Source organism: Rhinopithecus bieti, unplaced genomic scaffold, assembly GCF_001698545.2.
Source record: "Rhinopithecus bieti isolate Rb0 unplaced genomic scaffold, ASM169854v2 scaffold_3832, whole genome shotgun sequence".
NCBI classification, from domain to species: domain Eukaryota; kingdom Metazoa; phylum Chordata; class Mammalia; order Primates; family Cercopithecidae; genus Rhinopithecus; species Rhinopithecus bieti.
In genome coordinates, this window is record NW_016804242.1 from 372,548 (window position 1) to 386,375 (window position 13,828).

The following is a 13,828-nucleotide window of genomic DNA, read 5'->3' on the forward strand; positions in this document are numbered from 1 at the left end:
ATTATTACAAGCAGAAAACCCTACTCAGCCATTGGCAAGTGTATTTGGTAGTAAATTTTTTGACTATTTTCAAAGGAGAAAATTATTTACCAGAATCATTTTGGGCTTAAAATTTTTGACTTAGCTTTTGGTCTAGACATGTTTAAGGATAATGCATGCTAATTAAGCTAACAGAAATAAATTTTAGTATAGTGTGTATTGTTTACTACATATGCATCCAAAATGTCAATAGATTTGACTTTTAAACATCTGTTGATAATATGAAAAACAGTTCATAAGAAACAATTACTCAAAGTCTAAGATACACATTCAGTTAAATAACTTCTTTGTTATATGTGTTAAATGCACTGTATGTCATTCTCTCTCTTTTGTTTTTAATGATAGCCACTAAGGGTCATATGACAAATACATAAGGTCACTTCAACCTTTTTTATTTTGGTATTTGAAAAAACTGCCTTTTGGCGAAAATACTAGCGGATCTAGCGCCCTGAAATACAGGCAGTACTTTGTGTTTATTCTGGGAAGGACCCCTGTGGAAGGGCCCGTTGGTAGGAGTTACTTCCTCATTGCTTCTGGGGAATCATACTGCAGTGAAATGTTCCAAAGCAGATGTTTCAGACCAAGAGACAAATATTAAATCAAATGAAAGAACAGTCCATATGCTAACAATAATCCTTTTCCCCCCGGAGATATCCTTAGAGATGCATTTTTCTCATGATCTATCAGGAGCCATCTTTCCTCCAGCCTAAACTGGAGGAAAAATAGTTCAGCAGCGGCAGAACTGGACTTGAAACAGTAGGCAACGTAGGCTGGACTGGGCATGCTACATTAATCATTGTGCGTGTGTGTGTATGTATTTGAGTACACATAAGCCAGGCTTAGTCAAATGTATACCATATACTTTGACAGTCTTTTCTGGGTCACAGAGCAGATTCTTCCCTGTGGTGGTGGTAGAGGTACCCACCTGAAGAAAAGGCATGTGTTTTTACTGTTAAGAAACCCAGTAAGGGCCAGGTGTGGTGGCTCATGCTTGTAATCCCACCACTTTGGGAGAACGAGGCAGGCGGATCACTTGAGTTTGAGACCAGCCTGGCCAACATGGTGAAACCTCGTCTCTACCAAAAATATGAAAATTAGCTGGGCGTGGTGGGGCACTCCTGTAATCCCAGCTACTTGGGAGGCTGAGACAGGAGAATCGCTTGACCCCAGGAGACAGAGGTTGCAGTGAACTGAGATGGCACCACTGCACTCCAGCCTGGGCGACAAAGTGAGACTCCATCTCAAAAAAAAAAAAAAAAAAGAGAGAGAAAGAAACCCATTAAGAATGTAAGTGTGAGATGGGAAATGAGCAAGGTTCTGGCCTTGAGAGATAAGCATTCGCTTTATCCTTGGGGAATAGGAGGGAATCAGGCCTAGACTCTGAGGTGAGAAAATGCCTGGAGCATTCAGTGGTGGGTGAACTGCCTTCTGTCTCAGAGAATGGTGAATGGCTAGGTAGACAGCCTGCCTCTGAAGACTGAGGCAGGTGGAATTCACCCTCTAAGTTGCATTTCTGTTTTAATCTAACACTCCAACAAATTCTAGATGTTAAAAGTCACGGTCCCTTCTCAGCTGTGCTGTGAAAAATATGAGCACTCAGAGTCCTCCCTATACCAGGGTCTATGAGGCCATCAGCAGTAGTGTCTCTAGAAGAATAGCTGTGGGCACTGCTCTGGATTAAATATGAGGCAATAACCTGGAACACTGAAAAAGCTAGGAGAATACTGAGGGCTGATTTCCAGTGGGGTTTAGAGCTGCAGTAATTATAATATAAATAAGCATTACCTTACCTTGTATCAGAGACCACAGTTGCCATTATAGAAATAAGGGTTCAAGTATTCCAATAATGCACTTTCATACCATTTGTTAAAAATTCTCACCAAAGAGAAGCTACAAAAGGGCCCGCTTTGCTGATGCGCAATGGCACGTTTCCGTTCCTTACTGCCTCTCGCGGTGTCCGTTAGCCCCTCGCCTTCCTCACGTTCAGGCTGAGCGTGGGCCGCAGCCGGAGGCGGCATAGCCGAGAGGGAGCGGGTGGCGACGAGGCTGCCCCTGCGAGGAATGCGGCACCCTGGGGTTCCCCACACGTGGCTAGTGCCCAGGCAGTTCTGCGGTTGCTTTGAGACGGGACTATGACTGCCCCCATCCCCATTACATCCTTTCGGTTTTTTACCTCCATCGCGTTCTAGTCTCACCGAAGGCTTGTGGCCATCTCTCAGCCACAGTCACTGAAAATGGTGATAATGAAAAGATGGCTGCCCTGGAGGCCAAAATCTGTCAACAAATTGAGTATTATTTTGGAGACTTCAGGTTGCCACGGGACAAGTTTTTAAAGGAAAAGATATAACTGGATGAAGTCTGAGTACCTTTGGAGATAATGATAAAATTCAACAGGTTGAATCGTTTAACAACAGACTTTAATGTAATTGTGGAAGCGTTGAGCAAATCCAAGGCAGAACTCATGGAAATCAGTGAAGATAAAACTAAAATCAGAAGGTCTCCAAGCAAACCCCTATGTGAAATGACTGATGAGTATTAAAATGATGTAAAAAACAGGTCTGTTTATATTAAAGGCTTCCCAACTGATGCAAATCTTGATGGCATGAAAGAATGGTTAGAAGATAAAGATCAAGTACTAAATATTCAGATGAGAAGAACAGTGCATAAAGCATTTAAGGATCAATTTTTGTTGTGTTTGATAGCATTGAATCTGCTAAGAAGTTTGTAGAGACCCCTGGCCAGAAGTACAAAGACACAGACCTGATAATACTTTTCAAGGACGATCACTTTGCCAAAAAAATAAATGAAGAAAGAAAACAAAATAAAGTGGAAGCTAAATTAAGAGCTAAACAAGAGCAAGAAGCAGAACAAAAGTTAGAAGATGCTGAAATGAAATCTCTAGAAGAAAAGATTGGATGCTTGCTGAAATTTTCGGGTGATTTAGATGATCAGACCTGTAGAGAAGAGTTACACATCCTTTTCTCAAATCATGGTGAAATAAAATGGATAGACTTCATTAGAGGAGCAAAAGAGGGGATAATTCTATTCAAAGAAAAAGTCAAGGAAACATTGGATAAAGCCAAAGATGCAAATAATGGTAACCTACAATTAAGGAACAAAGAAGTGACTTGGGAAGTACTAGAAGGAGAGGTGGCAAAAGAAGCACTGAAAAAAATAATAGAAGACCAACAAGAACTCCTAAACAAATGGAAGTCTAAAGGTTGCAGATTTAAAGGAAAAGGAAAGGGTAATAAAGCTGCCCAGGCTGGGTCTGGTAAAGGAAAAGTACAGTTTCAGAGCAAGAAAACAAAGTTTGCTAGTGATGATGCACATGATGAAAATGGTGCAGTTGGACCTATGAAAAGAGCAAGAGAAGAAACAGACAAAGAAGAACCTGCATCCAAACAACCGAAAACAGAAAATGGTGCTGGAGACCAGTAACTTAGTAAACCAAATTTTTATTCATTTTAAATAGGTTTAAAATTACTTTTGTTTGTGGGGGCTTTTAATAGGAAAACCGAATTAGGTCCACTTCAATGTCCACCTGTGAGAAAGGAAAAGTTTTTTTGTTGTTTAACTTGTCTTTTTTTGCTATCTAACTGAGAATTTTTTTGAATGTATAGTTCTGTTTGTGTTATTTCACACGATTCAAATATCAGAAGGAAGATTCTTCCACTAAATTGCTTTTGTAATATGAGAATGTATTAGTACAAACTAATAAAATATATACTACATGAAAAGAAAAAAACAATTCTCACCAAAAATAGAAACCTACCCAGGAAAGTTATATGAATTAGTGTCCTCATTTTACAGATGAACAAATGACTTCGAAAATGGAAATTACTTGTCAAATATATACCACAAATAAACAACATAAAGAGCTTAAAACCCCTAAATTGCCGGCCATAAAGTCCATGTCCATGCTACAATAAAACAGCTATCTTTGTATTTTCCGTATTTCTCTGTACGCTTCCTTGCAGTCTTATTAAAATATTCCATATTTTATTAATTTTCTTCACTCCTTTATTCTCCACACTGTTATCTCGTATATCCAGGATGTCAGCTCCCCTGCTGTCCTGCATCCAGGCACTTACTGGAACCAGGCCTCAGTTCTTGTTCTAACCTCTCTCCCAAAAGGAATCCAGAGGAATCAGGTCTGCACATCAAGCCAAAGACTTTTCTTAACATTCTCACACAGGAGCAAAAAGAGGGGACCTATATTGTATATTTCATAAGAAGAAACTAATAATTTTTTTTTTTTTTTGATAGTCTCACTTGGTCATCCAGGCTCCAGCACAGTGGCATGAATATAGCCCACTGCAGCCTCAACCTCTGGGCTCAAGGGATCTTCCTGCTTCAGCCTCCCAAGTAGCTGGGACTACAGGCACCAACATGCCCAGCTAATTTTTGTATTTTTGGTAGAGACAGAATCTTACCATATTGCCCAGACTGCTCTGGAATTCTTGAACTCAAGTGATCCACGACTTCAGCCTCCCAAAGTGCTGAGATTATAAGTGTGAGCCATTGCGCCTGGCCCCAGAAATTCTTATTAGTTATTTTGGTTCCTCCCTCCATCTTCCAACTCCCGTTTTCTCTCAAAGTTTCAGCCCTGTTCATTCTTCCTTTTTCTAGAGTTCCCTTTTGGAAGGCACTTTTCTCTTTCTAAAAGCTCTCTTCGTAAAAGCTTAAAAGTGAGGCAAGGTAGGCCGGGCGCGGTGGCTAAAGCCTGTAATCCCAGCACTTTGGGAGGCCGAGACGGGCGGATCACGAGGTCAGAAGATCGAGACCATCCTGGCTAACACGGTGAAACCCCGTCTCTACTAAAAAATACAAAAAAATAGCCGGGCGAGGTGGCGGGCGCCTATAGTCCCAGCTACTCGGGAGGCTGAGGCAGGAGAATGGCGTAGACCCGGGAGGCGGAGCTTGCAGTGAGCTGAGATCCGGCCACTGTACTCCAGCCTGGGCGACAGAGCGACACTCCGTCTCAAAAAAAAAAAAAAAAAAAGGGGGGAAAGGTAGACCCGTGCAGACTCAGTTTGAACTCCAGCACCGCCTTACTAAATCATCTCCACAAGAACAGAGAAGCTTTCTCTTAAAGGAGTCTCTCACCAACAGTTTTGAGAGTGAAATTTTCTTCCTAGACGTGAATGAGAATTATCTCCCTGTGAAAAAAACACCAGTATGCCTGTAAAGAGAGAAAACAAAAAAAAAAAAGAGATGGAGTCAGGAGGTGCTTCTTTTGTGTTTGGAAGGTTGGTTGTGTTTAGTGGAGATTTGGAGCAAGGTGAGGTTGGCAGCCCTCTCCAGAGACTTTTCATCCCTCATTGGTTTCTACAGAGGCCCCTGTGGGCAAGGAGGGGCCAGAGAAGGAAGTGGGGAAGGGCGGATTCCAGAGATAATCAATCAAATGTCTCTCCACAGATTACACCGACAGGATAGGAGGTGCAAGATATTAATAGCTTGCAATAAATAGGTTGTGCTTCCCTCAGAAAAGGATGTTCTATAAACTTGAATATTTAGCATCTATCATATGATTTTGTTCACCTTCCTCTTATTTTTTCACGCATTTAAAAACTAAAATTGTAATTAATTATGTAGGTAATTCTAGGGCCTCTCATGTAGTAAAAAGGCAATAATACAAACTTAAAATCTATTTGAACTGTGCTAATGGGAACCACTCTCACCTTGTCCATGTTTGAGCCAAGTTCTTTAAAATAATAACTTTAATTTTTTAAATAAAAGCAATATTTTTTGATGTAGAAAATAATGTCAAGAGAATATATATTTTAAAACTACTAATAATCTTGCAATAAAGATGACTGATTGAAACAATTTTGATGCACTTCTGTAGGGGAGATGTAGATATTTAAATAAAGAGAAAGAAACCTATTCCCCTGCAGGCTGACCTTGGTGACGGTGTCAAGAATCAAGTTAGAAAGCCATAAGAAAAAAGGCCATTGGACAGTTTCTTCTTCCTTCCTCTCTGAACTTTCACTGGCTAGCATTCTTCTTTGCAAAGTTCTCAAGTAAGGGGCAAAGCCATGATTTATGAGGTCCGAAGCTTAGATTATCTGGACTCTCCTCATAAAAAAGAATGCAAAATTATTCATACAGAATCAGATACAATAGTGAATGTCATTTAGAAATAGCAAAATCACAACATATTGCATAATTTTAAAAGCTGACAAATATCTACAGTACAAAATACAAGCAAAATGTATATTTTTATTAATACACACTTCTATAATACTTTTCCTGTTTTTTTGGCTGTATACTTTTTGAGTATCTCCTCACATGACAAAAGTGTTGTGACATTTTCTATAAAGAGAACAGGAAGATAAAATTCAGGCTTCTGGCATAGTTGATAGAAAATTTTTATTAATAATAATTTAGAAAAATTAAGTTTCATAGCTCATCACTAGTACTATTGTGTAAATTTTTAAGGTTGTTTTCTTCTTTTATAAGCTGTAGGATACGGATGAATTTCCAAAGACTAGCTTTTGAGTATGTGTATTTCAAGACCAAGTTTTTCGTCATCAGACATATGTTTCCACTGTCTGATACTGTTGGGCATGTTTATATAGTGACATGCCTCTGAGTCGGATGTTGACATCCTTGTGACCTGACAATACCTCAACTGGAAAGGAGGATAATAGAAAGTCATTCCTACACAGTGAAAGCTAGTAATGACATAGGAATATCCATGGAAGAGACTGTGAACCACATAAATACACCATAGTATACTCAATCTCAATGCATCTTCAGCTTCCTTTTAGCCAGATCTCAAAAATGACTGCGATCACTCCAATTACTATAGTGTACTTCCCATGAGAAAAGTATGAAGAAACTAAAGTGAAGAGAGAACTGTCTTAACTGATTTCATAGAAAACACTGTATTTTGGGGAATGTTGCAAGAGCAAATACTCAGACATTCCTAAGGCCCCTTGCAAGGACTTGGAAGTAAGGCGTCAGTAGGACGTTGTAAGAGGCCTCAAAGCTTGTGCTTCGTTGGTTTCCTGGTAAATCCATCTCTGCCTAGAGAGCTATGTTTTGTTTTACTAGACACTTATCTGCTGAATTCCTCTCTCACCCACAATCGATAGCTCTTCGTGGACATCAACAGAGCTATGTGGCACAAAGCGTCCATGTAGTTTCACGATTAACCCAGCTGAGCAGGTCTTTTCATACCAAAGACTATTTCAGTTATTTTAGTGAATTGCACTAATAAATTCAATCATGGTTTTAAACGTTGATCATTTGTTTACATCATAAAAGCAAACAATAATAATAGTTAACTCACATATGATGTTCCCTTATGTTTATATGATGTTTTTAGCTTTTCAATGTACTTTTCTATAGAGCACCATGGCTATTAACTAGATTCACTGTCACCAGTAAAAATCCAGACAATACATGTAAATATGGATTAGTAAAAAGACCCATCGTCTCACTTATTTACATAGAACAAAACCTGCATTTACCTACGGTATGATGGTTTAATGTATAAGCACACACAGCAGGAACTACGACGCCTCCCCATGTAAATACGGGCCATTCTGTATACACAAACTACTTCTATAACAACATGAAGATTCAATAAATAGAATTGAAAACCATAGTGCACTATTTTATCTTTATAAATATGTCATCTAAGCACTTTCAAGCATTCTAAAGAGCATTGTTATTACAAAGTTTTATTTCCAATAAAATATATACAAAAAATGAAAATAAGAATATAAGTAGAAACGCACAAAATAGGCATGGCATTCTGCTTTTTGTTTAAGTGATAATTCATCCCAATAGATCAATAGCATGTTACTCAAACCAGAAAAAAAAAAAAAGTCTGAATACCACCTTAACTAAGGGAACACCACATTATCTGTGACAAACTGCTTCTTGAACCTGAATCCATGTTCTGAACCCACATTATATGACACCAAAAAGCTGTTTTTTCTAAGCAAATGGTGGTGATGATTGACTCCGGGAAAAACTGACTTGAAAAGGTATTCCATAAAAACCAGTTTGATTCCTTTGTAAAGCAAAGACTTTCTTTGACTACACCAAACAAAATGTTATGATCATCTCTCATTCAACTAACACTAAATTAAAGTCTCACAAATTTATTTAAAATTAAAATTAACCTTGAAAATAAGTAAATGTAGTTTTGACGAAAAGAGTTTTTTATTTATCATTGGTAATTTTAAAAGGTAAAACCCATAGATTAAAATAGATTAAATAACCAAAGATCTTTTATTACCATGCCCCAATATGTCAAAATTCCAGCTGTTTTAAAATTTAGCTATTATGACCTCCTAATACGTATATCATTTTTTTTTCTTAGGACAAAGATATTAATCTTGGTTCTGTAATTTATGAATCAACCTCAGATTCTATGAAGTCTCTGAAATTATAGCCATAATTTTCTTTGAAGAAAAATACTGTTAAAGGAAGGTGGTTCATAGTGTTCATCAGAATCTCAAATGGACTGTGACCCACAAGGCCTCAGTACCTAACTGGCATCACTGTCAGCTGGAGTGCAAGAAAGCAAAACACTAGAATCTAAGAAAGGCACCAGTGCCCCAGGAGACCATGTTTGAGTGTCTGTCTTCAAATGAATTTTTTATATTGATGAGTCAACTTTATATATAATTTTATTTGTTTCACCCAAGGTAGATTTCCCTCTTCCTTCACTGGGAACCAGTCATGTATCACAGAAAATACTTAAATGAAGAAATAGAACTCTTTCATTTAAGGTTTCTGAAAATTACTAAAATCTAAAGCTACATATTTTTCTCTTAGTTTCAAATAATTTGTAATAAGCATTGCAATTTCTGTTCCAAGTAAATAAAATGAGGTCTCAAAATGGTTGGCTCATTTTTTAAACTTAACATAATAGGCTAGTCTAAAAAATGAGAAATAAGCACTGCTTTTTGGTTCTTGTGCTGTGTGTGTCATTTGCTAGAGAGAAGCCTTAATATATATAGTCCATACTCATTTTTTCCACTTAACGTTTCATCACTCTGTTGCTCACTTTCTAAAAAGCTCTTCTTATTTGCTTGCCATTCCTTTTAGGCATATTAATTGTTCATATCCACTGATATTCACCTTGTTAAAACTGACAGTGAAAACCATCAATATATGCAGTCAGGATTTCATATTTTAAGATATGACTTCTAGAAATTCATTTTAATGCAGTAAACCTTCTGTGTTGTATTTTGATTTCCCTAAATTAGGAAGGTACTTCTCTTCACATTTTCATTGTTGTTTTTGTTTTGCTTTATTTGCTTTTTTAATTTTTTTTTAGACAGAGTCTTGCTCTGTTGCCCAGGCTGGAGTGCAGTGGTGTCTCTGCTCACCGCAACCTCCGCCTTCCAGGTTCAAGCAATTCTCCTGTCTCAGCCTCCCGAGTAGCTGGGACTATAGGTGCATGCCACCACACCCAGTGGATTTTTTATATTTTTAGTAGAGACAGGGTTTCACCATGTTAGCTACAATGGTCTCAATCTCCGGACCTTCTGATCCACCTGCCTCAGCCTCCCAAAGTGCTGAGATTACAAGAGTCAACCATCGTGCCCAGCCCATTTGCTATTCTTAAATGTGTAGGACACTGTGTTTATTTTTTTCCCCATGGGATTGCATTTGGCTTCCAAGTAGTTTGATATTTGATCCAGAGTTGTAATATATTTAGTTTCTTAAGAAAACAAAAATGTCTTTTATTGATATCACCATTATTATTAATTTTTGCAATTACATTATGATATCCAGAGTTCAGAGTGCAAAGATAGAATAATCCTCTTGTTTCTGAACAACATAATAGCCTATTGGGTCTTCCAGGCCCTTCTGTGCTAGTAACATCGTTCTTATCAAGTGGTTTTGTTCATCAATTACTCACTTTCAGGGAAAGGTATAATTCATTTGAGATAAAAAAAAATAAGAGCTTTTTAAAAAAGTTATTGACTATATTAAAAGTTCTTAAAAATTAATCTCATAAGATACTGAAACATCTACAGAAAAATAATAGAAAGTCTTTGATATTTAATATTAATAGCCGTGATTTTGAGATTGTTTTAAGTTTGAATGATAAATTTGCTTGTTATAGAATATATATACACTTCAACCAAGAAGAAACGATTACAAAGCAAATTTATTGGGAAACAAAAAGCAGTTTTTTAATCATGTTGAACAATATTGATTTTAATGTTGTAAAATCCTCTGAACTCTGCTATGTGAGAGGACTAATTAAAATCACTTGAAACAGCTAAAGCATCTTATAATTTCTCTATGTTATTCATAAATCCACTGCCTGGAGCAAGTAGAAGATATACAGATGGCTTAATTCAGCAAGTTCCTAAAGTGAGATGTTTCAAAAGCTCAGAGAAGAGTTTCTTATTAATGTACTTTCGTATTAATGAAATCCACAGAAAAGCAGGAATATATTTGGAAATTTTGAAAAATAGATTTGTAACATGTTTTGCATGTAAGATATTTTTCTCACTCCATTTCTATTCATATATATGTAGATGACTTAACTGCTTCCTCCCAAGATTTTGATTTTATCATTGTGACTGACTCTAAACCTGGTTTTCCCACTGGCACCAGAAGAGAGTCTTTTCTTGGAATCTAGAGTCTCAGCTTTGCAGTTCTACAGGAGAAATCTTTCCTTCACCTTTCATAACATACACACTATAGACAGACAGGCACCCTATACAAGAGGGGTGTGTGTGTGTGTGTGTGTGTACATACATTTTTAATTCAAAATAAATTTAAAAAACTGTTCCATTATAAAAAGATTTGATTAAATGTACTCTTTTCACCTAGCTATAGTAAACTATCAATTTAATGTGAGAGAAATTTTATGAAATCTATACATAATTCATGAAACCTTATTTTAGATACTAACTTTAATACATTTCCTTACCCAGGGGACCAATAGTGCAGGGGGTAAAAATTAATTGATCATAATTTCATCTTCTTTTTTATCCCTATTCTTTATAGAGTTACTAACAAACAGTGAAATAAACATGAGGTAACTGGATGAAGCACTGTTTATACCATCAGTCGACCATGCTCTTTATCAGTGTAGCCCAGATAAGCAACTAGGAGCTGAAACCCTTGGCAGAGTACTTTACCAATTGTACCTCTCATACTTACCGGGTGATTTCCAATGTATTCTGAGCTCCATCTGAAGATGGTGTTTTAAAAGGTATTGCAACATTAAAAAGCAAAGCATAATAGCTAAATTAAAGAATTCCTATTAGAACTTCTTTTACAAAAGTGTAACAAGTTTACCTGCCCCCAAATAAATATGCAGTGACATTTAGTTACATATAAAGAATTAAGTTTGCCTTTCTAATTTGGAAACTGTTAAAAGCATAAAGACCAAAAGAAGTAGTCAGGCACTGTGGCCATGCCTATAATCCCAGTGCTTTGATAAACTGAAGCAGAAGGATTGCTTGAGGCCGGGAGTTCAAGATCAGCCTGGGCAACATAATGAAATCCACCCCATCTCTTAAAAAAACTGAAAATAAAAAACAGGCAGCAGATATAAAGATATGATTCACAAAAAAGAAAATTTCAGTGGATAATACATGTATCTAAAAAAATTCAACCACATTTGCCATAAAAATGCAAATAAAATTAAATTGAGTGTCATTTTCTCTATCAAATTGGAAAATGTCTTTGAAAGATTCTGCAAAATGCTGCTAGATGTAGAATAAGACAGAAATGTTCATATTCTGCTAATGGGATATAAACTGTTACAATTTCTCTTGAAACAGTGGAGCAGTATATATCCTGAACTTAAAACACAGTTATGTATTTTTATTCTCTCCTCCAACCCAGTCTAGAAGATAATCAGAAATGCAATCAAACACTTGTATGCAAAGATATTCTATTTAATATTCAATAATCAAAAAGAAGCAACTTAAATGTCTAACAAATTTAAAATATTATACTAATTATTGTATAACTGTATTATGAAATTGTATTTACCCATTGGAGATAAGGTTTTGGTAGAATATTTTACACCAGGAGAAAATGCTTACTCTATAATGGAAAGAGAAATAAGTTATATCAATGAGTCGGTTGTCTATTAATGTATGACGTATGCGCATAGAACCCCTTTTATAATAAATAGCAAATAAGTATAGAATGATTATGACAACTGTTTTTTTAAATAAAAACAATGTAAAAGTATTGAAAGTCTATACAACTGTAATTCTAAACCTAGATTTATTATTAATCTATATTTAAGCCAAAAATATTTATCAATTATAAGGCTTACATTCTTAGAACTATGATTAGCCTTGACTGAAATTTTTAGTTTTTATTTGGAATATTGACAGCTAGGAAAATAAAAAAATGTGCTTTTAACCATGCCAAAATACTGGGAAGTCTTATTCCTGTGTTATCTGTCAATTCTAGTGACTGGTAAGCAGACAGGAGGGAGATGGGGAATCTGGTTGCACTCTAGAAAGCAGTAAGAGACGCTGGCTGTGACAGTCACACAGGAAGTCAGATACTATGGTAATAGTTTTTTCATATAACAGATAATTGCAACTTTTTTCTAGAAGTTAAAAAATAAGTAAAATATTTATTTAACTGATCACAGGTAACCAAACAATCATGAATACATTATTATGCAAAGTTTAAGGTGAATGGATAGATACTCTTTTTAATCATAAGAGAGCTGCCACAGCAGAAATACTTCAAGGAAATTCTCAAGATTTTTACTCATTTTCCTCTATCTATTACCAGCAACCATAAAATGTTAGAAAAATCAGAATATATGTGTTTAAAACAAGCAACCTGCATCTAATCCAAATGAAAAAAAATATCAGTCCCAGAAAGCTAGTCTTCATGATTGAACGTCAATCAGAGTCTGTTTCCTAGAATCCGTATTGTATTACCAAGGGGCAGAATGGTACTAAGTACACATATTTTGATGCACACCACACTAAAATGTATTGTGCGTGTCATCTTGGAAGAGGAAACATTTCTACTGTATTCACTAGTTTCTAGATGTCACAGTCATAAATATACCAGCTTGATATTTTCAATTCGAAAGAAATATGTCCCTTATAAATGCTGGCATTTGTATGTGGATACTTTCTCAGAAGATCAATTTATGCACAGTACTGTGAATGTAACCTGATAAATTTCCCTCTGATGTAACACAGAAGGCCTGCTTGACCAAATCTGTATGAAAATCAAGGAAGGGTGGTACCACTTTTTCTCCACTTGTGGATGGACGGATCATCATATGAACTAAAAGTTTCATATACTGCAACTTCTACTCATCAGTTCTGAAATGTCAACAGAGTTGGGCATGGAGCTTTTCATTTTCTACAAAGGTTTTCTCGAGACAACATCAGTTAGATTTGAGACCAGGAAAAACACACTTTGATTAAGGCTTTGAAATTTCTCAAAGACAAAGAACAGAAGTCGATCTCATATTATGCACAGTCCAAATTATCATACTAAAGCTAAAGATGAGAAATGGTGTTGGTGTTTTAACTCATTGCTGATTGGTTTCTAGCTGCTAAAATCTTTCATTTTAAGAATATCTCGGGCCAGGCGCGGTGGCTTACGCCTGTAATCCCAGCATTTTGGGAGGCCAAGGCGGGTGGATCACGAGGTCAGCAGTTCGAGACCAGCCTGATAAACATGGTGAAACCCCGTCTCTACTAAAAATACAAAAAAAAAAAGAAAGCTGAGCGTGGTGGCGGGCACCTGTAACCCCAGTGACTTGGGAGGCTGAGGCAGGAGAATCACTTGAAACCGGAAGGCA

General features: G+C 36.6%; 1 pseudogene; it reads left to right on the plus strand.

Moving 5' to 3' along the window:
* The first annotated feature begins 2,395 nt into the window (after positions 1-2,395).
* On the plus strand, positions 2,396-3,509 carry LOC108526590 (lupus La protein pseudogene; annotated as a pseudogene).
* The last annotated feature ends 10,319 nt before the right edge of the window (positions 3,510-13,828 follow it).